The 27907-nt window shown below is 37.3% G+C and overlaps 1 protein-coding gene and 1 pseudogene across 2 annotated transcripts in view; both read right to left on the minus strand.

The window, feature by feature from the left end:
* The window catches only part of SMYD3 (SET and MYND domain containing 3), an 876127-nt gene that overhangs the window by 817358 nt on the left and 30862 nt on the right, over positions 1 to 27907 (minus strand). The gene's annotated exons all lie outside the window — the stretch shown is intronic.
* Positions 1021 to 6484, minus strand: LOC143690835 (actin-related protein 2/3 complex subunit 2 pseudogene; annotated as a pseudogene).

Consider the following 27907-nt stretch of genomic DNA (forward strand, 5'->3'; position numbering starts at 1 on the left):
TTTAAATTTTTAATCAAAGTAATACATAGCATATGGTTAAAAAAATCAAACAGTACAAAGTGTTCCCTTTCCTGCTCCCAAAGGCAATCCTATTTAACCATTTCATTTCTTGGTTCTCCTGGTGGTTATTTTCAAATTTCCAAATAATATGCTTTTACCAGTATTTCTTTATCACCTTTAGATATCTGAGACATTTTAGCTCTTTGGTTACTTTTAATATATACTTCCACTTTTGTTTTTTGTTCTATCACCATAAAATATCTTGACCCTCCACACACACACCTTCACAAAATAATGATAAGGATATCAGAACCTGTACCCTTTCTTCTGCATCGCCTCCCAACTTCTGCAGACTGTTTGTTTGTTTTTTTTTTTAACATTGTCAAGGTTTGAGAATTCACATTCCTTATGTAACCATAATTATATAAGCCTTCTATACCTTGTCTGTAGTGGTAGTTCTTAAACTCTAATGTGGCATTAGAATCACTTGAAAGACTTGTTAAAACACAAATTGATAGGTGCAATCCCTAGAATTTTCGGTTCAGTAAGTCTAGGGTATTGCCTAAACATAGGCAATGCTGATGCTGCTGGTCTGAGGACTACACTTTGAGAATCACTGTTCTAAAGTATGGTTCTGTAGGTAACAATCAATAAAGAACAATGTTCTTTACCTTTTAATATCACAGAGCAATGCTCACCAGAGGACCACTACAAGTCATGATCCTTCTGCCACCCAAAGAATGTTCCTAGTGCCATGACCAAAAGTAATATTCTTTCTGCATCTGTCAATTGCTCAAAAGCACACCATTTTTTTTTTTTTTTTTTTTAAAGAGAGAGGGAGGAAAGGAAGGAAAGACAGAGAAGGAAGGAAGGGAAACATCTTTAAACATTTTCTTGTTTTATTATATTTTGTTTGTTTGTTTGTTTTTTACATGGGCTGGGGCCGGGAATCGAACCGGGGTCCTCCGGCATGGCAGGCAAGCACTCTTGCCCGCTGAGCCACCGCGGCCCGCCCACACCATTTTTTACCTTGATTCCTATTTGCATCACGATTTCATGATTTTCCCCCTTGGAATTTGTATTCCTTTATGACCTCTGTGGGATTTTTACTCATTTTATCTACTGCTCAGATTAGGAAACTAATGGCATTCTCTTCTAATTTGAATCAACTGAATTGTAGGCATGTAGCATGTAGACCCTTTGCTATCATTTTAATATGGTCCCAGGAGGAAAAACACAAACACTTATACTCAGTCTATCACACTGACTAAACTTAATATAACTGTAAATATTCATTATTTTCTCCTGTGTTCTTCTCCATCATAGAAATGTTCATGGCCCTACTTTATAACGATCCTTTAAATTCTAACTCAAGTCCTATCATCCCCGACACCACCCCAACAAGTGACTACTATTTGCCAGGCAGTATATACTAAACTGGCCAGGCCCTACCCTTATATAGTTGATATTCTATTGGGAAAGGATAACAAAAACATGAACAAATTAAAGAATAAAATAGTTACAGAATTAGTTAAGGGCACAAAGTGGAGAACATTTAAGCTAAAGAATAAGAATAAGCCAGCTGTGATAAAGAACTGAGTAAAGAATATTCTAGGCCTAGTTCAGGCAACCTACAGTCTGCAGGCGAAATCTGGCCAAGAAGGCAGTATGCAACACTGCCATGCTCATTCCTTGACATGTTGCCTAGGGCTGCTTTCATGCTACAATAGCAGAGTTCAATAGTTCCAACAGAGACTGGATGGCTCACAACGCCTAAAATATTTACTATCTCACTTCACAGAACAAGCTAGCTAACTTCTATTCTAGGCAAATGCAAAGGCCACAAAGGATAAAAAGCTTTGCATGCTCTAAATACTAACAAAAGATCTTTTTCTGGCATCTGGAAAGTGGAGGATAGGGCTGAAGAGAGGTTAGGCTATAGATGTAGGCAGGAGCCATCTGTGTCCCTAGGGCCATGGAGTTCAGATTTCATGCAAAGTGAAAGTGAAGACTCTGTACAGTTTTAAACATGGCAGTATCATGATTCAATACATATTTATAAAAGATCAATAGGCATGGGGAAAAAGGTGGAACTATTAAATTCCCCACCTGGGGAATTCCTGATATTGTCTCAGACATCAATAAGCTAAGCCCTCGATCTTGAAGGCTTGCCCTTATGAAATTCATTTCTGCAATGGCAAAGCTAGGCCTGCATACAATTATGTCTAAGAGTTGTTCCCAGAGAGCATCTTTTGTTGCCCAGATTTGGCCTTTTTCTCTAAGCCAACTCTGCAAATAAATTCACTACCCACCCCCTACATGGGACATGACTCCGAGGGATGAGACTGGACACAGCATCGTGGGATTGAGGATGTCCAAAAGGGGGAAAAGAAATGGAACAAAATAAAGTTTCAGTGCCTAACAGATTTCAAAGCTAAAACAAAGTCAAGAGGTCATTCTGGAGGTTACTCTTATGCAAGCTTTAGCCAGATATTTCAAACCACCACAGCATGACAAGCCCCAACAAATAGTATTCCTGAAAGCCCTAGGGAGTGCACTGGGCTCTAAGCCTCTATACAAGTTTTTCTTAGTAAGTTTATTTTTCCAGAATCTTATAGCCTCCAGATTGATACTAGACCAGATAAATTCTGATTCTCCAAAACAACAATCAGGTTTATTTTTCTACCCCAGATGGTCAACACTCCTTTCCAACACAAAGAAGTTAAAATGGTCATTGCCCATGTATCCCTGAAGATGAGAGAAAGATCAAATGAGAGGAAGAAGGTGTTTCTGAGAAATTAGGATTTAGCAAACCAACACCCAGCAGTGACTATCTCATAGCCATTCAATAAACATGCATCGAATGAATGGACAGAGTTTGCAAATTAAAGTCAAAGACCTACTTATTTATCTGTTCTATTTATGTTCTTCAATTAAAACTCTAGATGTGACTAATAAAACTAAAAGCAACTTTTAATGAAAAGATCACTCACTCAAAATTGGCTTTGATGTCATTTCAGAAAAGCACATTAAATTTCCATTTATTTATTTATTCTAATTTACATTTCCAATATTCACAATTCTTTTTTATATTTGGGAAGTTTCTGTATAAAGAAAACAAGCCATTCTAGGATAACAGTCTGATATGAATATAAAGAAAACTGAAAACTTAAGCAAAGTGTTCTGTTTAATAAAGAAATCAATGGTATAAACTACTTTGTCCAATAAATCTAAGTGACTGTTGTCTCACCCTGAGTAAGTAATCAGCAAAACAGGTGTCCTGAAGTCACATCAACATCAATTATTTCTCTATCCTCAAACCAACTTCTTCATGAGATCCCCAGAAAAGATATAGTTATATTGTCAAGGTATATCTATGCAGGGGTTTGATTCTGAAGCCAGTGCAGACAGCAAAAACCATGGACAGTCAAAACTGCCATTGAAAACACTTTTAATCCATATCAGTATCACAACATGGCTTTGTGTACATAGCTCATATGCAACTCTCTTTCAGTCCTCTAACTCTTAGTGTTTTTCTGCAGCCCTCAAGTTTAAATTTCTCCCCCAAGGACACTATAAGATGATCATCACCCACTTACCTGGCCCCTGAGCAACGTGTTTTCATTCCTCATTAGTATTTGGGAAACCCTTAAAAGCAACATAAATTCTTCCCATTGCTTTTGCCAACCGGCATTTGATGCAGCTCTGCTTGTGTAATATAATAATACAATGGGGTTATTGCTTAATATCTATGGTTCAATTCAAACAAGTTAAATATTAAGCCTTTTGATGTAATTCACTGGTGCCCAGAATGGGACTGGAAAGACTGAGATTTCGATTGAGAGAGCGAGAAACAAAGTATGTGTATGTGTACCCAAGGGAAAAAACATAGGAAGAAATTTCAAAGTTGCCTTGTTCTCAGATTCTAATGGTTAGCTCACATAGTATCAGAGAAGCCCAAGAGCTAAACTGTCAGAACAGCAAACAAAACAACAGACCTAGCGCTCTACAACACATGCTCCTTTACAAATATTTCAAGAGCATATTATAGTACATTGTGCTTACAAATACGTATCCTGAAAACATAACAGTAACTATGCTCCACAGCTTGCACTTCCCTGCTTTCAAACTAGGGAAAGGATGTGCAGGTTCCATAAACTAAGGAAAACCTCCTCCACCTTGCATCCCAACCTTAAAACTATAGGGCCACCCAAACTCACTATATATTATAGCTACATCAAAAGTTACCAAAGACATATTATAAACTGAATCCTACACAGGCTTAATCATAGCTAATACCTAAGTAAATTAATTAGAACAGAATATTAAATATCCTAATTTTACATTAGGGTACTTTCAACTTCTATCTAAATTTGTTAAATGTGTAGTATTCCTCACCAGTTAAGAGAGACTCTTGGTTTTAGGCAGGTCTTATAGAAATTCAGGAGTAATAAGACTTGACTATTCTTTTTAAAAAGTGATAAAGAATTATCAGCAGTAAAATGGCATTCTAATTATAGAATTCTAAAATGTAGGTGTCAGACTTGCTTTTTAATCTCCATCCTGTATAGAGATGGAGAGTAAACATTTAAAGCAGAAGTCAGTAACTCTTCAAGGTTAATGGAGGGGAGAGGAGATACAAGGAAAGTTAACAGAGAGTGTTGCTGCCTGCACGTCATTCTTTCCTTGGTTTTTCAATATTTCCCTTGGTTTTTCATTATTTTCCTTTTCTCTCTCACCCGACCCCCACATATACATCTTTCAAAGAAGTTGCTATTGTAAAGGCAAGTAAATCAAGGAGCAGCAAGGGTACAGGGTAGGATCTGAGACTTGGAGCCAGGTGATCAGAAAGAACCTAAGGAAACCAGTCTCTTAAGTACTACACAGAATAATTAAGGTGCTGCCCTTGGTACTCTTTTTTTTTTTTTTTAAGATAAAAAGATTTTCTTTATTAATGACCCCAACCGTATTTCTTTAGATACAGGAGTTTTGAACTCAAATACTTGGGAGAAAAGAAGTTAAGATTGCATTATCCTGCAACTCATTACCAGTAACATATTGCAAAGCAAAAGAGCTTGGGAAAGAGGGTGGAAGGGAAGGGAGCGAGGGAGGGAAGAAAAAAGAATTAAGTTGATCAAGTGGAATTATTCTTTGTATTTTTTTTTTTAATTCTTGGGAACTATGAAGTCCCTGCAAGCACAGCTCATTTCTGCAGATTATTTTCCAAATGTGTACAAAACGGAACCAAAACAGAGAATTCCCTAAGAACCTGAAGAGGTGCAACATTAAAAGCTACGATTATCCAGTAGCAAGTGTTCCAGCCTTCAGCTGCCAGCTACTTCCTCCTTCTGTGCCCAAGAGTTAGCGGGATGAAAACGTCTTCCCCGTGATTGTTTTCATTTATTTTTTCTCAGCATCTGGGCGTGCACGGTTCAGCACCTTAAGGAAGTCAGATGTTTTTGCCCGCATACGTGTGTGAATATAGGCCTAGAGCACTTGATGTGATAGTGCAGGTAGTCTTCAAACATGTGAATCAGGTTGATGGTGTTGTCTCGAGCACTGGCATTGGTATGGCGAGGGAACAGCACAAAAGTAATATAGCCAATGTTGTCACCCACAGCGGCATCTGTGTCTTTCAGCTCCAGAGGTGGTTCCCTGTGGCTGAACAGGACCTGTGGGGCTGTGGGGCTGGCTCTGCGTCCTTCTTTGAACTCCTGCATAAATACCTTTCCAATGACCACATCGACATCATCTTTAAACACTGTGCTGAAGACTACTGTGACTCTGTCCTTTTTGGACTCAACATACATGGTCTCATCATCCCTATAATGGATAACTGTCCTGTTCTCTCCTTCCTTGCCCTCTTCTTGGAACTGGAAGTATTTCTCAAAGACAGAGGCAAAACAATTTCGTTTCAACATGCCAGCCTGATGCACAATTGAATCCTTGGATGCAGGGAGATTTTCAAGGTCATATAACAAAGAGACATTGTATCCTGATTCTGGATTTACCAAGAAACTCCCGTACACCCTCCTTAATAACTCGTCAGCACCATGTGCCTGAAGTTCCTTATAGAATTTCAAAGAAATACTGACCATCACTTTTGTTTTGTCTCCATTAGGATTTGAAATATGATAGAGGACCCCATCAAAATCTGCAAATGTTACTTCTACTGCTTCTGGTTTGTTTCTGGCGGCGGCATTCTCGAACTTGGGCGCAAGCGTCTCCTCGACGATGCAGTTGTTCATCTCCAGCAGGATCATGGTGGCGGCTACCCCGGGCAGGGGAAGGAGAAACGAGGGCGGGTCAGGGTGGGTAAGGAAGGAAAGGACGGAGGGCGCGGCCCTGCTGCCCCCTGAGGAGAGGGGCTGGGTGCGGTAGGAGGTACGGGAGAAGGGGACAGGGACCAGGGGAAGGGGAAGACACGCGCACTAACCTGCTCACGCACTCACTGTGGAGACAACCACCCACCCGACAGACCTGGCCCCCGAAGCCTAAACCCACCTGCCGAGCCGCCGCCTCACCGACAAGCCCGATCCCCGCCCAGCCCTGCCCTTGGTACTCTTGAGGAAGATGGTCAACCCTCAACTACACTCATACAATGATTTATACCATATTAAAATTGTTTACTTTTAACTACTTTTATTCATGCTCAAACAAAATCCTAAATTACCTAATGTGCTGGTTTGAAAGGATGTATGTCCCCTAGAAAAACCATGACTAAATCTAAATCCCATTTCACAAAGCCAGAATAATCCCTATTCAATACTGTATGCTTGAAACTGTAATCAGACTATCTCCCTAGAGAAGGGATTTAATCAAGAGTGGTCATTAAACTGGATTAGGTGACAACATGTCTCCACCCATTTGGGTGGGTCTTGGTTAGTTTCTGAAGCCCTATAAAAGATGAAACATTTTAGAGAATAAGAGATTCAGAGACAGCAGAGCAGCATGACATAGTGACAAGAAGAAGAGTCCACCAGTCAGCGACCTTTGGAGATGAAGAAGGAAAATGCCTCCCAGGGAGCTTCATGAAACAGGAAGCCAGGAGAGAAGAAGCTAGCAGATGATGCCATGTTCACAATGTGCCCTTCCACTTGAGAGAGAAACCCTGAACTTCATCGGCCTTCTTGAACCAAGGTATCTTTCTCTGGATGTCTTAGATTGGACATTTCTATAGACTTGTTCATTTTCTCGGCCTTAGAACTGTAAACTAGCAACTTTTTAAGTTTCCCTGTTTCTGGTATATTGCATTCTGGCAGCTAGCAAATAGAACACCTAGATTTCACTTTGCTATTCTGTGACAGCTGATAGAAACAACATACAGAAAGATAATGCTAGTAAATGATTCTAAAGCTATTTTCTAAAAAAAAAACTTTATCAATAACTTAATAGTAAGGTTCATTCTAATTAAAATGGACATTTTACCTGTAACTATGTATCTACTGTATATACTATACTGTACATATTTTAACCTCTTGCTAATTCTTATGGAGCACTTCCTATTAGCTACACTCTTCTAAACATTGCACATGTACTACCGTCATTCCTGCTTTACAGACACAGAAATAGATTTGAGAGATTAAATTACTTACCCAATGTCACAAAGATAATGTGTCAGATTCAGATTCAAACACAAGTAGTCTGGCTTATAATTCATGCTCAACCAGGCTTCTCAAACTTTAATATGCATACAAATTAGCCAGATAATCTTGTTAAAATGTAGCCTGGTTTAAGGTTGGGAATGAAATTTGACTTTTCTAAAAGCTCCTAGTTACTCCAATGCTGCTGGTCCACAACTACACTTTCAGTATCAAAATTCTAAACCACTCTGTTTTCTGCCTAACCAACTAAGAGGATGGTTATATATTTAACTTAGAACCTACCGACCTGAGCAAAAGGACATTTATAGCCTCAATTCAAGTACTGAACCAAGTTGCTGTTTTCAAATTTCAGTTTACAATGAAGTTCAAGACCCACCTAAAATATACTTGATTTGTAGAACACCCTTTTCTCAAAAGACAAAAAAATATATACTTTTCCTTCTCTCTATGCAAATACACAGAAGAAAAACAAGTCTACTTTTTTTTGGCACACAACTTTTCAACTTGGCATTTGACTGAAAATTACAAGTAAAAACAGACAAATCATTAGGACACAAAACTCTAAAACTCTTGACTATTCAATTCTTGAATATGCCACAAAATGCTGCTAAAGACAGCTTGTCTCTGAATTACTCCAGCTCAGCAACTTTTTAAAGGATGGATTACTAAAAGAAATTGTTCCAGCTAGTCTTGTTTCTCTGTTAAAAACATGTTAGGCCCTTGCATTTAAAGACATCTCTGATGTGACATTAAACTGATTTGCTTGTTTGAATCTAGACCAACATTAAAATACGGTTAATTCCTAGTGTACTTAAGATACATTTCTTTTCCTCAAAATCAAGTTGTTTCTAAAAATCATCTTGCACAGTCTCTTTTAAGAACTATTCACAATTTTCTTTCGTATTCTGTTTTTCCCCCTTACGTGATGTGATACTTGATCAAATGTAATCAGGAACTTTCAAGCTTTGAAAATAAAAATGTATTCTTACAGAAACCAAATCAATTATAATAGCTTTCTTCAACACAAACCTTTAAGAAAGCCCCACGTTCTAAAATCATCTCTTAATATTCTAATGCTTTATTTTTGTCTCTGTTTTTGAAATCTAGAAAAACTACCTTAAAGGAAAGGGTAGAAGGAAACTACTATTTGTGGCAAACCTACAGCTGGTAGACACAGACTTTGAAATTAGGCAGGCCTGTATTTGTCTGGCTCTGACCCTTAGTGTCTCTGTGACAGCAGGTTTATAAAAATTCACTGTGCCATAATTGTTTCACATGTAGTAAACACTCATCTACATAGTTATTATTATCATGGAACTCTTCAAATAAAAGAGAAAATTAAAGCTAAAGGAGTTTATGCAACTTGTTGAAAGTCACATATAGCAAAAGACAAATCGGAGTCAAGTTTGCCAATCATAGCATTTTATTCAGGACACCAAAGTTTTGCTGCAGCAGAAAAGCCAAATCACTTGCAAAAACAGGGTTCTAGGGATGGCTGTGCTGGTTTGAGAGGATGTATGTCCCCTAGAAAAGCCATGTTTTAATCTAAATCCCATTTCACAAAGGCAGAATAATCCCTATTCAATTCTGTATGTTTGAAACTGTAATCAGATCATCTCCCTGGAGATGTGATTTAATCAAGAGTGGTTGTTAAGCTGGATTAGGTGATGACATGTCTCCACCCATTTGGGTGGGTCTTGATAAATTTCTGGAGTCCTATAAAATAGAAAATATTTTGGAGAATAGGATATTCAGAGAGAGCAGAGAAGAACGACATAGCCAGGTGAAGCAGAGTCCACCAGCCAGCGACCTTTGGAGATGAAGAAGGAAAATGCCTCCTAGGGAATTTTATGAAACAGGAAGTCAGGTGAAGCAGCTAGCAGATAATGCTGTGTTCACCATGTGCCCTTCCAGATGAGAGAGGAACCCTGACTGTGTTCACCATGTGCCTTTCCAGATGAGGGAGAAACTCTGACTGTGTTTGCCATGTGCCCATCCACCTGAGAAAGAAACCCTGAACTTCATCAGCCTTCTTGAACTGAGGTATCTTTCCCTGGATCCCTTAGATCGGACATTTCTATAGACTTGTTTAAAGGGACATTTTCTCAGCCTTAGAACTGTAAACTAGCAACTTATTAAATTTTCCTTTTAAAAGCCATTCCGGCAGCTAGCAAACTAGAACAATGGCAAATTATTTTTATAGGTATAAAAAGGAAGTTAGCTTGACACCTATTGACTGGTCAAGGGTTTGTTCCTCTTATAGGGGTGGATTTAGAGCAGATGGGCTTTATTTCATATTGGGTCAAACATAATGAATACAGGCTTGATTGCCTATTTGGGTTGGCTGCTGTGGTAGGTTGAAGTCGTATGTACCCCAGAAAAACATGTTCTTAAATTAGTCCATTACTGTGGGTGTGAACCCACTATAAGTAGGACCTTTTGATGGGATTACTTCAGTTAAGATATGGCCCAATTCAATTAGAATGGGTCTTAATCCTATCACAGAGTCCTTTATAAGTGTGTCAAAATTCAGACGGAAAGAAAGACACATGAAACAAGAAGTTGTCTATGGACAGAACCAGAAGAGAAGGGAGAAACCAGGAGATGTCACCATGTACGCTGCCATGTGAAAGAGGAGCCAAGGATCACCAGCAGCTAGCCCCAGAACATCAGTCTTCAGGAAAAAAAGGATCACCTTGATGATGCCTTGTTTTGGACTTTTTCCCAGCCTCAAATCATGAGCAAATAAATTCCCATTGTTTAACCCGACCAATTTCAGGGTATTTGCTTGAGTAGCACAGGAAACGTAAACAGCTGCTTTGGTGGGGGATTTCAAATTTCAAAAGATATCAAGAGAAAGCTCAAGAGGGAGTTCAAAGAGTACTGAATTACAGCACAGGTTTGATTTTTTTGTTTGGTTGGCTGTGATGGGTCCCCAGGGCTTCCTCTATATAATTCTACCACATAACAACTAGAAAAATTGGAATTTGAATCCAACTCCACCCGACTCCAATGCCCAGAATTTCTACACCAAGCCATATATTGTCTTCCTCATATGGAGTCAGCAATTACTTAACTGAGATAACAAGTATTCTCCAAACACTCAGAATAGATCTTCAACTTAAAGAAACCTGTGCATTCTTGTACTGCAGTACAAAAGTCACCTACATCTTTTTTAACAATTATATAATTGCTTAGTTCCTGACTTTGTGACCCCAGAGACTTCCATTACCTCTTTCCTCAGTCAAAATTTATAGGATATACTATGAATAATATAAAGAACACAGACCAGCAAAAACTCAAACGGACATTTGCACACCAATGTTTACAGCAGCGTTATTTACAATTGCAAAGAGATGGAAACAGCCAAAATGTCCATCAACAGACGAGTGGCTAAACAAACTGTGGTACATACATATGATGGAATATTATGCAGCTTTAAGACAGGATAAACTTATGAAGCATGTAATAACATGGATGGACCTAGAGAACATTATGCTGAGTGAGTCTAGCCAAAAACTAAAAGACAAATACTGTATGGTCCCAGTGATGTGAATCGACACTCGAGAATAAACTTGGAATATGTCATTGGTAACAGAGTCCAGCAGGAGTTAGAAACAGGGTAAGATAATGGGTAATTGGAGCTGATGGGATACAGACTGTGCAACAGGACTAGATACAAAAACTCAAAAATGGACAGCACAATAATACCTAATTGTAAAGTAATCATGTTAAAACACTGAATGAAGCTGCATCCGAGCTATAGGTTTTTGTTTTGTTTTGTTTTGTTTTTACTATTATTACTTTTATTTTTTTCTCTATATTAACATTCTATATCTTTTTCAGTTGTGTTGCTAGTTCTTCTAAACCGATGCAAATGTACTAAGAAACGATGATCATGCATCTATGTGATGATGTTAAGAATTACTGATTGCATATGTAGAATGGTATGATTTCTAAATGTTGGGTTAATTTCTTTTTTTCCCTTAATTAATAATAATAAAAAAAAAAGAACACAGACCAAAAGGCAGGAGTTAAGATAACTGGGTTTAAGCTTAGTTCTACCAGTAATATCTCGTGAGAGCTTAGATAAGTTGGCTGCAGTCTGGACATGTTTCCTCATCTTTAAAAGGAGGGATCAGGACAAGTCATTCAATCACCAGAGCTCCTTATAGCCATAACAGACTATACATGTGTGACTCTACATGGACCCATCAGGGGCATGGGAAAGTAAGGATGAATTCCAGAAGGACTGCTCAGTAGTTTAGAGCATGTGACCTAGCTGTGAAATCTGAGTACCAGAGACTGTGTTCAGCAGCCTGACTTCTGTGGCAGGACTAGGGAGAGGGAGAGCCATGGCAGAGGAATAATGTGAAAGTGCCCTGGACTGGGAGTTAGGAGATCACCATGGGCTTTAGTTTTACCATCTACAAGTGGTGACACTAATTTCTTCTCTGCCTATTTCATAAAGCTGATGTGAGACTCTAATAAGGTAATAAATAAAAAGTTGCTGAAAAAAAAAAAGTCACCTACATCAAGATACCTACACTACTGGTGCTAAAACAAGTCATTATTAATATCAACAAACTGGAAAACAAAACACCAATCTCAGTTAACCTAAGAAATACATAATGTAGCTAATGATAAAGATAGAAGACTGAGAAGATTAGCTGCTAAAGCTCTCCCAGTTTTTCATTCAAATGTCTGTTGAATACCTACTATAAAAACATGGCATCGTACCCAGTTATATTTTACCAAATATTATGACGAGGATTAAGACCAAAGACCAAGACAATTTTATACAAGAAAAATAAACTAAACTAGGGCGGGCCATGGTGGCTCAGCAGGTAGAGTTCTCACCTGCCATGCCGGAGACCTGGGTTCAATTCCCGGTGCCTACCCATGCAAAAAAATAAAAATAAATAAACTAACCTAAACCAAAATAAGAATATCTAACAGCTGATACTTTAATAATATGAGATTTAATTTAATTGCATCTTAATACATTCACTAAAAGTACAGCTAAATACTAAAGACACTCTATAAAAGTATCAGTGGATGAGAAAGTATGTGTCTATGTACGGCTGTCCTCTATCCTGGAGGCAGTACAGGGTCATGGTTCATAGCTCGTGCTTGAGGTCAGAAAGAACTGAGTTTAGTTCTTCCTGGTGATTCAGAACTTCTGAGGGGGACAGAGCCCTGGAATGTCTCACCACCACTTTGATCCCATTTAACACACTTTTATTGAGTGTATACCTTGCCATCTTGCATTATGCTAGACACCGTGGGGTAAATTTAAAGCTGCATGTAATGTGCTTGGCATGTGTCAAGACCAAAGCAGGGATTTGTGTCTGCTTTGCTCACTGAGAACACAGTATGGCATGTAGAAAACTAACAATAAATATTTTATTAAATAAATAAATCAGTGTTATATGCGCCAGAAACTACCCTCCTGTTTGACCTTGCTTGGATTCAGCCTTCTTGAGTATTCACATTTTTATTAGCATATAACTCCCTTTTTTATGATTTTTTATTGTTAAAAATAACATATATACAAAAAAAGCAATAAATTTCAAAACATACTACAACAATTAGTTGTAGAAAGACTTCAGAGTTTGGTATGGGTTACAATTCCACAATTTTAGGTTTTACTTCTAGCTGCTCTAAGACACTGGAGACTAAAAGAAATATCAGTATAATCATTCAGGAATCATACTCATTTGTTAAACCCTACGATCTCTGCATAACTCCACCATTACCTTTGATCTTTCTCCCATTCTTTAGGGGTATTTAGGCTATGCCCATTCTAACTTTTTCATGTTGGAAGGGGCTGTTGATAATATGGAATAGGGGGATGGAATTAGTTGATATTCTAGAGAGGCTAGGCCCTCTGCATTTCAGGATTTATCTGGTCTAGGAACCCATCTGGAGGTTGTAGATTTCTGGAAAGTTACCCTAGTGCAAGGAATCTTTGTAGTATCTTATATAACACCCAAGGTGTTCTTTAGGATTGGCAGGAATGGTTCTTGGGGTTTGGCAAGCTATGATAGGTAACAATGTCTAACTGAAGTTTATATAAGAGTGATCTCCAGAGTAGTCTCTAGACTCTATTTGAACTCTCTCAGTCACTGATACCTTATTTGTTACATTTCTTTTCCCCCTTCTGTTCAGGATGGCATTGTCGATCCCATAGTGAGAGGGTCAGGCTCCTCTCCTAGATGGGAGTAATCTCCCAGGCCACCAAACTTTCACCCCTGGATGTCATGTTCCACGTAGGAGGGAGGGCAATGGTTTCAATTGCAGAGTTGGGCTTAGACAGAGAGAGGCCAAATCTGCACAACAAAAGAGGTCCACCAGACATTAACTCTTAGGTATACCTATAGGCAGGCTAAGCTTCTCCACTACATACATATCTTCACAAGAGCAAGACTCAAGATCAAGGGGTTGGCCTATTGATTTGGATGCCCCTAATATTTGACACAGAATCAGGGATTTCCATGGTGGTAAAGTTGAATAGTTCCATATTTATTCTCCCATCCTCCAAGGGAGAGTTTTCACATTTTAAGCATGCCTAAAAGAAAAGAAGTTCCAATCTCTTTCTTTTATTTTTAATAAGAGTTAGAAGTCTAACTCCTGAGGCACCATGTGAGATTTTCTGTCATACATGTTTAAAATGCTTTTAATTGAACATTTCTACATTAAAACATACAAAGAAGTTAGGTATAATAAACCCTCATGCACTCATCAACCAGCTTCAATAATTATCAACACATTTTTTTACTCTATTAAAATGTTTCAAAAACCTTAGCAAAGTAAGACTATAAATAAGCACCTATATTCAAATATAACTATTAGCTTCTATTCTACGAGGAAGGTGTGGGTATAATTATGTTTTCTGATATAGTCATAGCACTCTCTTCAGTATCTCATAAGATGGAATTGCACAGGAAAAATAAATTTTACCAGCAATGATCATCTAAGGAAAATATAATTAACAACATAAACTCACCCCCATCCCCACCCCCGATATTTTGGGCCTTTTTGATAAAAGGAAAGCAATGAAATCCAGGTAATGCTTTTTTTGTTTTTTGTTTATTTGTTTGTTTGTTTTTTGCATGGGCAGGCATCAGGAATCAAACCCGGGTCTCCAGCATGGCAAGCGAGAACTCTGCCTGCTGAGCCACTGTGGCTTGTCCCAGGTAATGTTTTTTTTAAGATCCATTTACTCAACTTAAAAACAGCTGATTTACCAACAGGGGGTAAAGTTTAAAGACAGGAAGCTGTCAAGAATACAGTATTCTGATCCCAATTTCCTTATGAACTAGTAGGGGCATTTCCAGCACCTATAAAATGAAGGGCTACACTTGGATCTTTAGGCTCCCTTCCAGTCCTGACATTCTGTAATAAACCTGATTTGAATAACTTATGCAAACTGTCTTAAAATTGTGCAAAAAAAATACCTGATTTAAAGGAAGATCTGGTTATGAGTATTACCTCTGTCACCTTGTTTCTGATTGTATGATATTTGGGGCAGTTATTCTCCCTTGGGTCACAGCATTTCCATTTGTAAAATGAGAATACTTCTAATTCAAGTTTTTGTGAAGATTAAATGTGATAATGGATATCAGAATGCTCTGTAGATAAAAAAGGACTATAAGTTGCTTTATTAATAAAGGAGAGCCTAAAATAAAAAAACAAAAAAGCTGATGGGGAAAGAGTGCCACACATAGATTATGGCTATAATAAATCTGCCTCCAAATACCTTCAATTTAATAAGCAATCTTCTTTCTGGGGAGCTCAAAAAAATTCCATAACTTCTATCTTCAAAGTGATCAAAGTGATTGTCAAGTTGCCATAAGAAGTGGCATGCTGGGTTGGTCCAGGGCATATAATTTTTACGCTAATGGTCTCCACCCAAGGACACCTCTTGTAAAGTCATAACAGTCCTCTTCACTGATGCAATCCTCAATGTTACAAATGCATGTTAAGCCTTTCTTATCACCCTTGTAAATTGATTCATCATGCATCTTTATCCTCAATTTCTCGATAGCTATCACATACATAAGCATCCATGTGGCATACACTAGTATTTTACTCCCTAGATTTTCAGCTATATTGGCTGATAAAAGCAACCTCATCCCCTTTCCTGGCCCCTCTCCCTCATCTCAGATTAGAGCTGAGGTGGGGGTTTCCAGAACCCGCACTCAGAGGTGCCAGTACCCATGCCCTTACTCACACATCAGAGGATAAACGCCTTAACAGACCGCAACTTAAATACGACATTCTTCGACCCTGCTGGAGGTGGAGATCCAATCTTGTACCAATCTCAGCTACTCAATCTCAGTACAGCACCTTTATCTAAAGAAGTTACCAACCTCTGAACTAATAAGCAAATAATTTTGGCCAACAAAATTAAGGTAACAAATTCCATATGTTTTTATTCACACAATCACTTAGGATATAGTTAGAAACAATTATTTCTCCAGTTTCAGATACAAGGAAATCAAAGCCAGGTATTTCTCAGTCAAGGAAACTGTCCAGTAAGAACCTGGAAAACAACTAAGAAAAGAAAACACTGCACCACAGGCAAGAATGGACCAGGAACCTCTAAGACTCCCAACAGTCTATGGTTACAAGTAGATTTCCCAAAGGGAAAAAACTATTTACCCGAAATTTCAGGGTCTTCTTAGACCATATGTCCTTAATACCACCAGCATGATCTCATTTGCCCCCCTCCTGAATCTAAGCCAAACCCAGTTACAGACTTAGTAAGAATTTACTGTCTACTGCAACAAAACTGATTTTCTACTGCAGCACCCAGATGACTTTCTTTTAAATGTTCCTTTTAACGTTACCAAAGCTAAAGCAATCAAAATAGAATTTCTCCCTGGAGGATATGCATACTTCAGTTGATGTACTTTAACATTAAACTAACAATTAAGCTGCAGATAAGGCCTTGAAATCCAGTATTCCCATAAAGCATTCACATGAATTCAAGTAAAACATTAAAGAGCATTACATAATGAGTCTTACTGAAATGGCAAAGAAAGGACCCAACCATTAAGATATCATACACAGAATGAAAATATGTTTTAAAACTAATATCAAAATACTTACCTTAGCCTCAGAGGGACCTTACACTCTTCTCCTTAAATACACAATGGTTACCAAAGTACTACTGTATGTAAATACAAAGACTTCTCTAAAAAATGAAATCAAAGAACTTTTTTGGAAGAATAAGCTATCTCTATTGCTGACCTAAAGCCTAAAGGGACTGCTTAATGGAAGAATAGAGGGGGCATATTGTACGTTCTCTGATACAATCCTGGCTCACAATCAGCTTTTTTACAATTGCATGGAGCAATTAAGATGGCACAGCACAATAAACACACCAAAAAATTTACGAGTACTCAGCATTCACAGAAAACACAGTTATCAGTCAATCAATACTTCCCTCTCTTCTCTTTAGTATATTAACTCATTTGATCTTCATTACAATCCTATAATATAGGTAGGAATTATCACCCCATTTTGTAGGTAAGGAAAATAAAACTCAGAGTTTCTACTTGTGACTGTCCAAGGTCACAAGCAGATAAATAATGGAATCAGGACTTGAACCTGAGACTTCTTGTTCTAAATAAAGTGCTATTCTTCACTATACCATGTGGACAAACAGACGAATAAACATTAATTTTAAAATGTTAATTTTTAACACTACCACCAAAAAGAAAAATAATGTGCATATCATACTCATTCTCATCAATGATCAGAGCCTTAGAGACAAAGCAGTTTCAGTGCTCCAAACTACTAAATTTAAAGAATAGACTTATAGAAATATAATATTGTTCAAAAAGTTTGGCTGCTGGACCTATAAAGAAGGCAGAGGATTAATTTGTTTCCATGATAGTAAAATAAAATTATCTACCTACATTAAAAGAAAATAAATTAAATATGGCCTAGAACCATTCTGACAGATTTAGTTTACATAAATAAGGAAGAATAGCAAGAATTGGTAGGTACTGGTGATACTACAAGACACAGTTTCTACATCCAAGAGCTTCCAGAGAAGAAAGAAAATTATTTAATAAATATTGGTTCAAATAATTAATGATAACATAAGGTGACAAGTGATACAAAAGATATATAGTAAGAAAGGATGAAAGAGAGAACACTACTCTAAACAAATGAGGGTGGGTGGATAATAGAGTAGCATAGATAACTACACAAAACACAACCTCTCAATAAACTGATCTTCAGCAAATGCACTGAATATTCTGCTCATTAAAGATTGGGCCCCAAATTATAATTAAATCCATCTAATAATTTAAATTCATATGTGATAATAAATGAATGATTAAAAGTATTTATTACATGGATTACTCCATGCAAAATAAGCCCAGGCATTTAAAAATAGACTTCTAAAGTCATCCTTCAGTTTGAATTATATATCTTGAGTGAAATCAGTGAATGAAAGATCTTGCTATAGATCTCTGGTAAATAAAAAGGGCATTTGCAGGAAGTTTAGTCAAAAAGCAAAATTAAGTGGTTCAGTGGTAGAATGCTCCCCTTTCATGCGGGAGACCCTGGTTTGATTTCTGGACCATGTACCCAAAAAAAAGCAAAATTAAGGCAAAAGTGAAGCTTGCTAAGAAAAAGCTCTAGTTAAGCTCAGAAAAAGAGTAGAAACTCTAAGCAAAGTGTTACTCAGAACTGCTGCAGTTATTCATATTCAACTGATATTTATTCAGCCCTACGTTCTCAAACTTTAGTGCCAATAAGACTAATAAAGCAAGCAGAGAACAGAATGTGAAAGAAATGCGTCTCTGTCCTATAGATAAGCAGTTCTCAAAATCTGGCTGGCATCAGCATCACCCAAGTAGTTTGTTAAGAATGTGGGTTCCTCTGCCTGAAATACTTGAGATTCTTCTGAGAAGAAGCACAGCAAAACACATTTTTAATACCCTCCTCCCTCTTCCAGTCTCCCACCTCTAGCCCCACTCGCAACTAATTCTGAGGGAGCAAACGGAGGGTTATACCTCCAGAAACAGTGCAACGTTCCAGGCACTATCCTAGGAACTCTCCTATGTATTCTCTCACTTAATCCTCACAAAGATCACGTAGGGCATATATTACCTTTATTTCATAAATGAGGAAACAGAAGCCCAGGATTTAAGATACCTAAGATTAAACAAAGGGAAAGAAAAAGGGCAAAAGGGAAATTTGCTTTATTAGAGATTTCAAACTAAACTAGATAAAGAATCTGGTGTTCTAAAAATCTTAATTAAAAAAATGAAGAAGAAGAAAAAGGTGACCTGAGGCTTCATTACATTATAGTACTCAAAGATTACAGAGAAGACAAAAGTCAATACTGAAAATTGTAAATAACTATTTAAATAATTATTTAAAATATAACCCAACTGTTAATTGGCTGAATACAGTAGGCAAAGTATACTAGTGGGAAGTTACCTATGTTTGAAATTGGCATTATTTGAGTGTTAATCACTTTTTAACATTTTCATAGGTGGATTAAATACTCATCTATAAATACTGAGCTCAATATGACCTTCTTTTTTGCATTGACAGACACCAGGAATCGAACCCAGGTCTCTGGCATGACAGGCGAGAACTCTGAGAGATTATCTATAGATACAGTTTTACGGTTTTACTAGGCTCTGATAACCCTACAAATCTCAACTATTCAAACTTTTTTTGCACCCATTTATTGAGCACCCACAGGTGCTGAGCAGTGTGCTAGTCTCTAGGACTATACAGAAAAATAAGACAAGGTCCCCATCCTCAAGGAGACTAAATCAGAGGGGGATAACTACATAAGGTTAAAAACAATATGACGTTATCTATAATTAAGAACTAATTAAGACTCTTCCAGGAAAGAATGTAATATTATCCAAATGCTACAGATCAATGAAGCAAATCAATGCGAACAAGTTGAGCAAGGGCTAAACATTTATTAAATATGAGGGCTTACTATATTCCAAACACTTTAATATTTATCTTTTAAACCTCAGAGTAACCATGAGAGGCAGAGTTCAAGATGAAGAAAACAAAGTTCAGAGCAGTTTAAGTAGCTCCCCCCATATCACATAACTTTAAGTGCCGTGTCTAGAATCAAACCCAAGTCTGAATTACTCCAAACAGAGAAGGTACTGAAGGTAAAGAAGATAACACAAGGGAAAGCACCAAGGTAAGAGTAAGTATGAGTGGTTCCCAGAAAATGAGGAAACTACTCTGACTAAAACAGAGGGCAATACACTGGGCCAGAGCTGGGTGAAATTAGAAAGGACCATTGTTTATGTCTGATGACAAGAATTGGTCATTAAAAGGAATATTTAAAAAGACTAATCTAGCAGAACTTCATAGAACAGAAAGAGGGAAGATCAGTATATGAATATCAGCTAAGAAATAATTTATATAATCTAGAAAGGTAATAAGAAGGAGAAAAACTGCCCCTGACACTTAAGCTGGGCTGGTACTATCAGCCAGGCCTTGGTGTTACAAAAGTGCTGGCCTGGTATTCACAGCTAGGCCATAGAATTCTCCTGCTGAACATAAACAATTTCACTAAACACTAACATCAGACAAAGTTACTCTGTAACCACGATGGATCCAGACAAAAACCAGACCACTCCGTAATCATGAACAGTAAACAAAACATGAACATTTTCTAAGCCAGAAAAATGACCAAACATCCCCTATCCTGACTAATATAAGTGACTGCTGCTTCTGTAGCAATCACAGCTTTAGATTCATTTCATTCCTCCTGCTTTCTAGATAAGATTTATTAGGGCACCCAATCACAGAATTACCCCCACCTCCTGATAGCATCCAATACAGAGCAAATCCCTTCTTCCTTGAACCCTTCCCAAATTCATCTAATACAAGCCCAAACCCTAGAATAAATTACTTTCCACAACCTCTTACTGAGACACAACACAATCCCCCAAGGTATATGGGTTTCCTACTTTCAATGTGTTAATAATCCCAACTCTTGTTCAACCACAGATGAGTTTCTGGTGGTCTTTGACTGGAGGGCACTGACAGAAATGAGAGCATGTACTAAGACGACAGCAGTGAGAACAGAGGAAATAAAGAGAAATAAGTGACATTTCCAAGAATTAAAAGAACAAGTAAAAGGCAATTTAGGAGGATGGAAAAAAAATCAAAATTCATAGACCATTTGGGAAAGTAGATAGCATCTGTATTAGTCAGGGTTCTCTAGAGAAACAGAACCAACAGGAGAGATTTCTGAATATGAGATTTACAAAGGTGTCTCATGCAACCGTGGGAACGAAAGAGTCCAAAATCCACGAAGCTGGCAGCTCCATGAAGGGTCTAGACGAATTCCACTGGCTGAAGAAGCAGTGAAAGAGTCTCTCTGCTCCCTTAAAAGCCTTCAACTGATTGGATTATGTTGTTGTGGGAGACGCGCCTTAGTTGATTGCAGATGTAATAAGCCACAGATGCCATCTGTGCACTGATGACTTAATACCACAGCCTTCCAGTTTATCAACCAGCAATAAAATATCCTTGCAGCAACGGTCAGGCCAGTCGTTGCCTGACCAGACTACTGGGCATAATCAGTTGGCTAAGTTGACACCAGAACCTAATCATCACAGCATCTAAGTAAAATATTATGAGCTTAAAGTAGAACTACTTAAATTAGCTCTTTTTAAGGACTGGGAAAAGATAAAGGAAGACTGATAAATGTCTAATAGAATAATAAATAATAAAATAATAATGCCTGGATCCATCCTTAGAGCTTATGATTTAATTATCTTAGGTGCAAGCTGGGTATCAGGATTTTTTAAATTTCTACCAGGTGATTCTAATGTGCATCCTAAGTTGAGAACCACTATGTTAGGGAATTCCCATGACTCATACCCAGGAGGAAAAAGGAAAAGCAATGGAACAGGTGGAAAGATATCCAAGGAAGTACTGGGACACAAAACTAAACAGGGAAAAATATGGTTGAGTGGCTGAGCAGGTGAGTAACAAATATATCGAGAATGAAGAAAATGATGAAGGGGTCACTGTATTTAACAAATGATAAACAGAAACCAGACAGGAATATTGAGATAGGTTTAAATGGCTAGAAAACATAGCCAACTAATAAAGACACTACTCTGCATTAGCTCAATCTTCAAATAGGAAATATTCAATCCATGGCCCACTGAGGCTGCCTCTATAACAACTACACCTACTACTACGAATAGATGTAAATGTATACAGTTTATATATAAAAATAGGTGAGTTTTTCCCCCTTCTCCTACCTTGTGTTCCCACACTGCCATCTAATGGTCAAGATTGCAAGGAGCCAATTTAAATTGGAAATGGTGGCTTTGTGGACTCAGTAGATAGAAGGTGGTGCTAAGCAGCCTAAATTCAACAGTTTCATTCTAATGTTTTCCTCTGATTAAGGTAGAGGATTTATTTTGGGGGTGAAGAAAATGTTCTAAAATTGATTGTGGTGATCAGTGCCCTATTCTGTGAATAGACCAAAAACCAGCAAACTGTACATTTAAAATGAGTGAACTGTATCATAGGTGGATCATATCTTAATAAAGGTGTTACAAAATAAAAATACAGCCTTAACCATAAGAAGATACCCCTCAAATAAAAAATGGCCTCTAGAACTGTAGAAAGAGTCTAAAAAGGATGTCAGAAATTATTCAATCATTTCAAACCTCCTTTTTAAAAAAAAAAAAAGGTAAGATTGAGGTTCAGAGAGATTAAATAATTTACCCCACTCACCTAAAGCGTAAAAACTAGGCCATAAAAAAGAAAATATTAATTTATTTAACAGCTTTCTCTTGTCCCCAACTCTGGTAAGTGATTTTTCTTAAACTTGGCCCCCACCACTGCTATCTTCTGCGACATTATTTATTACCTGGAGCTCTCACCCACACCAGTGACTTCAAATAGCAGTAGTAGCACCATTATTCCAACAATTATAGTTCAAAACCCTGCACTCATCCTTCAGTACTTCATCATACTTTAATCAGAACAAAATGGGTCAATTCTTCTCTCTAAAGGATTTGTTTTGTTTCTAGGCCTTCTGCCACCCTCCTTGCTCAGACCGCCTTCACTACTTTACTTCCAAAGTAAAGCAAATTTGCTCTTATTTGGAATCCTCATCTCCATATTTTCATTATTTCTTCCTTATCACAAAAGTTACCCAACCAAGTACTCTTGCACTAATTTATAATTTTCCGCATGGAATACTGCTACTAAAAAGCCTTTATGGACCCCTCACATAAAAACAAGTACAAATTATTTAGCTTGCCCATCAAAGCCTTTGATATTCCAGAATCTATTCCAACTTTATCTCCTATAACCTCCTGTACAAACTGCAGTTGAGTTGGCCTACTGCATATTCTAGATGCATTTTCTCATTAATTATTCACCACAGTTATTATCTACACCACTTATTTGATTATAATCATGTTCATCCTTTCTTTTTCCCAAAAGTTCTCAACCAGGCTATGCAACAACCTAGTTAAACGCTTTGGAGCATTTAAAACTTATAGATCTTTAAGGATATGACCCAGTTATCTGGGTATTTTTTTTTATTCATAATAAATTTGAATGACAAGTGAAAAGCATTGATTCATGGACTTAAAGAAAGTGTTTTGTAAGACTTTTTCACTTTCTGTCCTGAGTTGAATGGTGCCCCCAAAAAGATATGTTCAAGTCCTAACCCCCAGTACCTGAGAATTGGAAAGAGTCATTGTAAATGGAATTAGTTAAGTTAAATTGAGATCACACTCTTCTACAGTGCAAGCTATATAACACTGTTGAAAGAAATTAAACAAGCACTAAATAAACAGAAAGACATCACATGTTCATGGACTAGAAAACCAGATATCGTTAAGATGAACATACTGCCCAAAGTGATTTACAGATTCAAAACAATCAACCAAAATTCCAGCAGTCTTTTTCACAGAAATGGGAAAACCAATTGTCAAATTCACATGGAAGTCTCCTTAATAAATGGTGCTAGGAAAATTGTATATTCACAAGCAAAAGAATGAAAGTGGACCCTTACCTCATACCATATATAAAAAATTAGCTCAAAATGGAAAAATCACTTAAATTTAAGAGCTAAAAAGATAAAGCTGTTACAAGAAAGCATAGAGAAATATCTTCCGGACCTTGTATTAGGTAATGAATTCTTAGACTACACAGAAAGCACAAGCAACAAAAGAAAAAATAGATAAATTGGAGTCTGTCAAATTAAAAAATTTTTTGCATCAAGGGACATTAGCAAGAAAGTGAAGAGACCACCTAAAGAATGGGAAAAAGTGTTAGGAAAACATACCTATTAATGGTTTAATACACAAAATATATACAGAACTCCTAAAATCAACAATAAAATGGCAACACAATTTTCTTTCTTTCTTTTTTTTTTTTTTTTGCATGGGAAGGCACCAGGATTTGAACCTGGGTCTCCAGCATGGCAAGTGAGAATTCTGCCACTGAGCTACCATCACACCACCCTATTAGTTTTGTTTTGTTGGCATGGGCAGTCTCCGGAATTCGAAGCCTGCTCTATGGTATGACAGGCGAGAATTCTGCGACTGAGTCACAGCTCAAATTTAAAAACAGCAAACACTTGAATAGATATTCCTCCAAAGAACATATACAAAAGGCCAATAAGCACAGGAAAAGAAGCTCAGCACTATCAACAATCAGGGAGACACAAATCAAATCACATGAGGTCCCATCTCGCATTCACTACAATGGCCTTTTTTTTTTTTAACAGAAAATAAGTGCTAGTGAGGATTCAGAGAAATAGGAACCTTAGTAACTGCTGGTTTAAATGTAAAATGTACATTGCTCTCATATTTTTCCTTCTAGCTGCTCCAGAACATAGGAGGCTAGAAGGCTTAAATAATTTTTTATAATCCAATCGACTGTTTTCCTTCTTTTTTTGTGAAAAATAACATATAAATTTCAAAGCACAGCACCATAATCGGTTTTAGAACATATTTCAGAGTTTGACATGGGTTACAATTTCTCAATCTTAGGTTTTAACTTCTGGCTAAATATGAGAGGATAGTATGGTAGCCCATGAGAAATTCTTGGATCTGTCTAGTACCACTTGTTGAAGAGAGCTTTGAAAACTATTGTAGATATAATCAGCCAAAGGTGTGATCAATTGACTAATGATCTAAATCCATGAAATACCCTCAGAGTAACAGTCAGGTCAGTGCTTCCTTGACCAAACAATGGGACACCATAACTTAGCTACGTTGCCACATGAGATTAACCATCATAGTCTTTCTATTTGGTCATCTGTCTTCCTTCCTTTCTATCTATATCTATCTATCTATCTATTTTCTAAATATTTGAGAGTAGGTTGTATGCACCATGCTTCTTTAACACTTAATACTGCCATGTACATTTCCTAGAACTAAGATATTTACGTTTGTAACCTCCTTAAGTATAGTGATCAAGTTTAAGACATTTCACACTGATGTAAATCTTACAGTCTATAATCCAGTTTTTTTGTATGTCCCAATAATGTTCTTTTGGGCCTTTTCTCCTCCATTATTAGCTTTAGTGTCATCAACTGACTAATGAAAAAGAAAACTATTTATTTCTTTGCTTTGTATATATGTTATACTATATAATTTAAAAAGTTAAAAAAAATGTACATTGCTGTGGATTTCGGTTTGGCAATTCCCCAAAAAATGTAGACATAGAACTACCTTATGAACCAGGCTTACCACCTCTAGGTATAAATCCAAAGGAACTGAAAGGAGGAACTCAGATATCTGTACACCGATGTTCATAGCAGAATTATTCACAATAGCCAAAATGTGAAAGCAACCCACGTGCCCATCAACAGATAAATTGATAAAATGTATCACATATATTCAGCCATAAAAAAGAATGAAGTTCTGATACATGCCACAACATGGATGAACCTTAAAGACATTATGTAAGGTGAAATAAGCTAGACACAAAGGACAAATATTTTATAATCTCGTTTACATGAAATAACTAGAGTATGTAAAATAGAAAAAAAAAAAAAGAGTATAAGTTACCAGGGATGAAGAGGAGGGGGCATGAAGAATTAATGCATAATGAGTTTAGGGTTTCTGTTTGGGGTGATGGGAAAGTTCTGGTAATGAATGGTGGTGAGCGTAACACATTCTTGTCAATCTGATAAATCTCACTGAATGGGATGCTTGTTTGGAAACAGTTAAGATGTGAAAGTTTATGTATATATGTATATATGTTCCACAATTTTTAAAAGTGACTAAATAGACAATGACAATTAAATGCAATCCATGATCCTGAACTGGAGCTAATAATGGAGGAGAAAAGGCCCAAAAGAACATTATTGGGACATACAAAAAAACTGGATTATAGACTGTAAGATTTACATCAGTGTTAAATGTCTTAAACTTGATCACTATACTTAAGGAGGTTACAAACGTAAATATCTTAGTTCTAGGAAACGTACATGGCAGTATTAAGTGTTAAAGAAGCATGGTGCATACAACCTACTCTCAAATATTTAGAAGATAGATAGATAGATAGATATAGATAGAAAGGAAGGAAGACAGATGACCAAATAGAAAGACTATGATGGTTAATCTCATGTGGCAACGTAGCTAAGTTATGGTGTCCCATTGTTTGGTCAAGGAAGCACTGACCTGACTGTTACTCTGAGGGTATTTCATGGATTTAGATCATTAGTCAGTTGATCACACCTATGGCTGATTATATCTACAATCAATAAAAGACATGGACTTCAGCAATGACAGAAGTCTTTTCATCCAATCAATTGAAGATCTTAAAGGGAGAACTGAGGATTTCAGCAGTCAGAAAAAACAATTTCTGTCTCTATTCCAGATAGCAAGCTTCGCCTGGGGAATTCATCATTATCTTCATCAGAGTTCCCAACTTGTGGTTTCTCCTGGGAAATTTCTTCACTGTGTTTCCAACTTGTAGCTTGTCCAACAGAATTCAGACTCGCCAATCGCCACAGTCATATGAACCAATAATAATAATAAATTTATTATTTGCATATATATTTGATTAATATTATATAATTATATATAAATATTATTATAGTATATATTAATTTTATATAATTAATAATTATATGTATGTCTCCCTTCAGTTCTGTTTATCTGGAGTACCCTAATACAGTTTTGGGCACTAGAAAGTAGAATGCTTCTATTACAAATACTTAAAATGTGGAATCAGCTTTGGAATTGGGTAATGGATAGAAGCTGGAAAAACTGTGAGCACTTGACAGGTGTTCTGGTTTGCTAGCTGCCAGAATGCAACACACCAGAGACAGATTGGCTCTTAATAAAAGGGGATTTATTTTGTTAGTTCTTCAGAGGAAAGGCAGCTAACTTTCCACTGAGGTTCTTTCTTACATGGGAAAGCACAGGATGGTCTCTGCTGGCCTTTTCTCCAGGCTTCTGGGTTCCAACAACTTTCCCCAGGGTGATTCCTTTGTGCATCTCCAAAGGCCTGGGCTGAGCTGCAAGAGCTCAGATGAGGTATGCCAAACTCCTTAGGTTGTGCTACCTTGTGCTCTTTCATTTAAGCACCAGCCAATTAAGTCAAACGTCATTCATTGCAGCAGGCACGCCTCCTAGCCGACTGCAGATGTAATTAGCAACAGATGAGGTTCACGTACCATTGGCTCATAGCCGCAGCAACAGAACTAGGTACATTCACCTGGCCAAGTTGACAACTGAATCTAACTACCACAATAGGAAAAGCCTGCATTGCTTTGAAGAGCTGTTGGTAGAAATATGGCATCTGATAAGGCCTTAGAAGGAAATGATGAATATTAGAAGAAAGGTGATTCTTCTTATAAAGTAGCAGAGAACTTGGCAAAATTATGTTCTGATGTCAGATGGAAGGTAGAATTTGCAAGCAATGAACTTGGATATTTAACTAAGATTCCAAGCTGAATGTATAAGATGCATAATGGTTTCTCCTTGAGACTTATAATACAAGGCAAGAGGAAAGCTGAGAATTAAATTCTTAAACTCAAAGGAAACAGAAATTGAAGATTTTAAAAATGCTGAGCCTATCCAAATGCTGTGCTCTGAGACTAGGACCAGAAGTAGCTCCACCAGGAACCTCTTAGAGCTTCCAAGAAGCTTTCAGAGAATAGGTCTCTGTTCTGGTTTGCTAGCTGTCGGAATATAATATACCAGAAACACAATGGCTTTTAAAAAGAGGAATTTAATAAGTTGCTACTTTACAGTTCTAAGGCCGAGAAAATGTCCCAAATTATTAAAACAAGT

The sequence above is a fragment of the Tamandua tetradactyla genome, chromosome 7 (assembly GCF_023851605.1).
Source record: "Tamandua tetradactyla isolate mTamTet1 chromosome 7, mTamTet1.pri, whole genome shotgun sequence".
Taxonomy (NCBI): domain Eukaryota; kingdom Metazoa; phylum Chordata; class Mammalia; order Pilosa; family Myrmecophagidae; genus Tamandua; species Tamandua tetradactyla.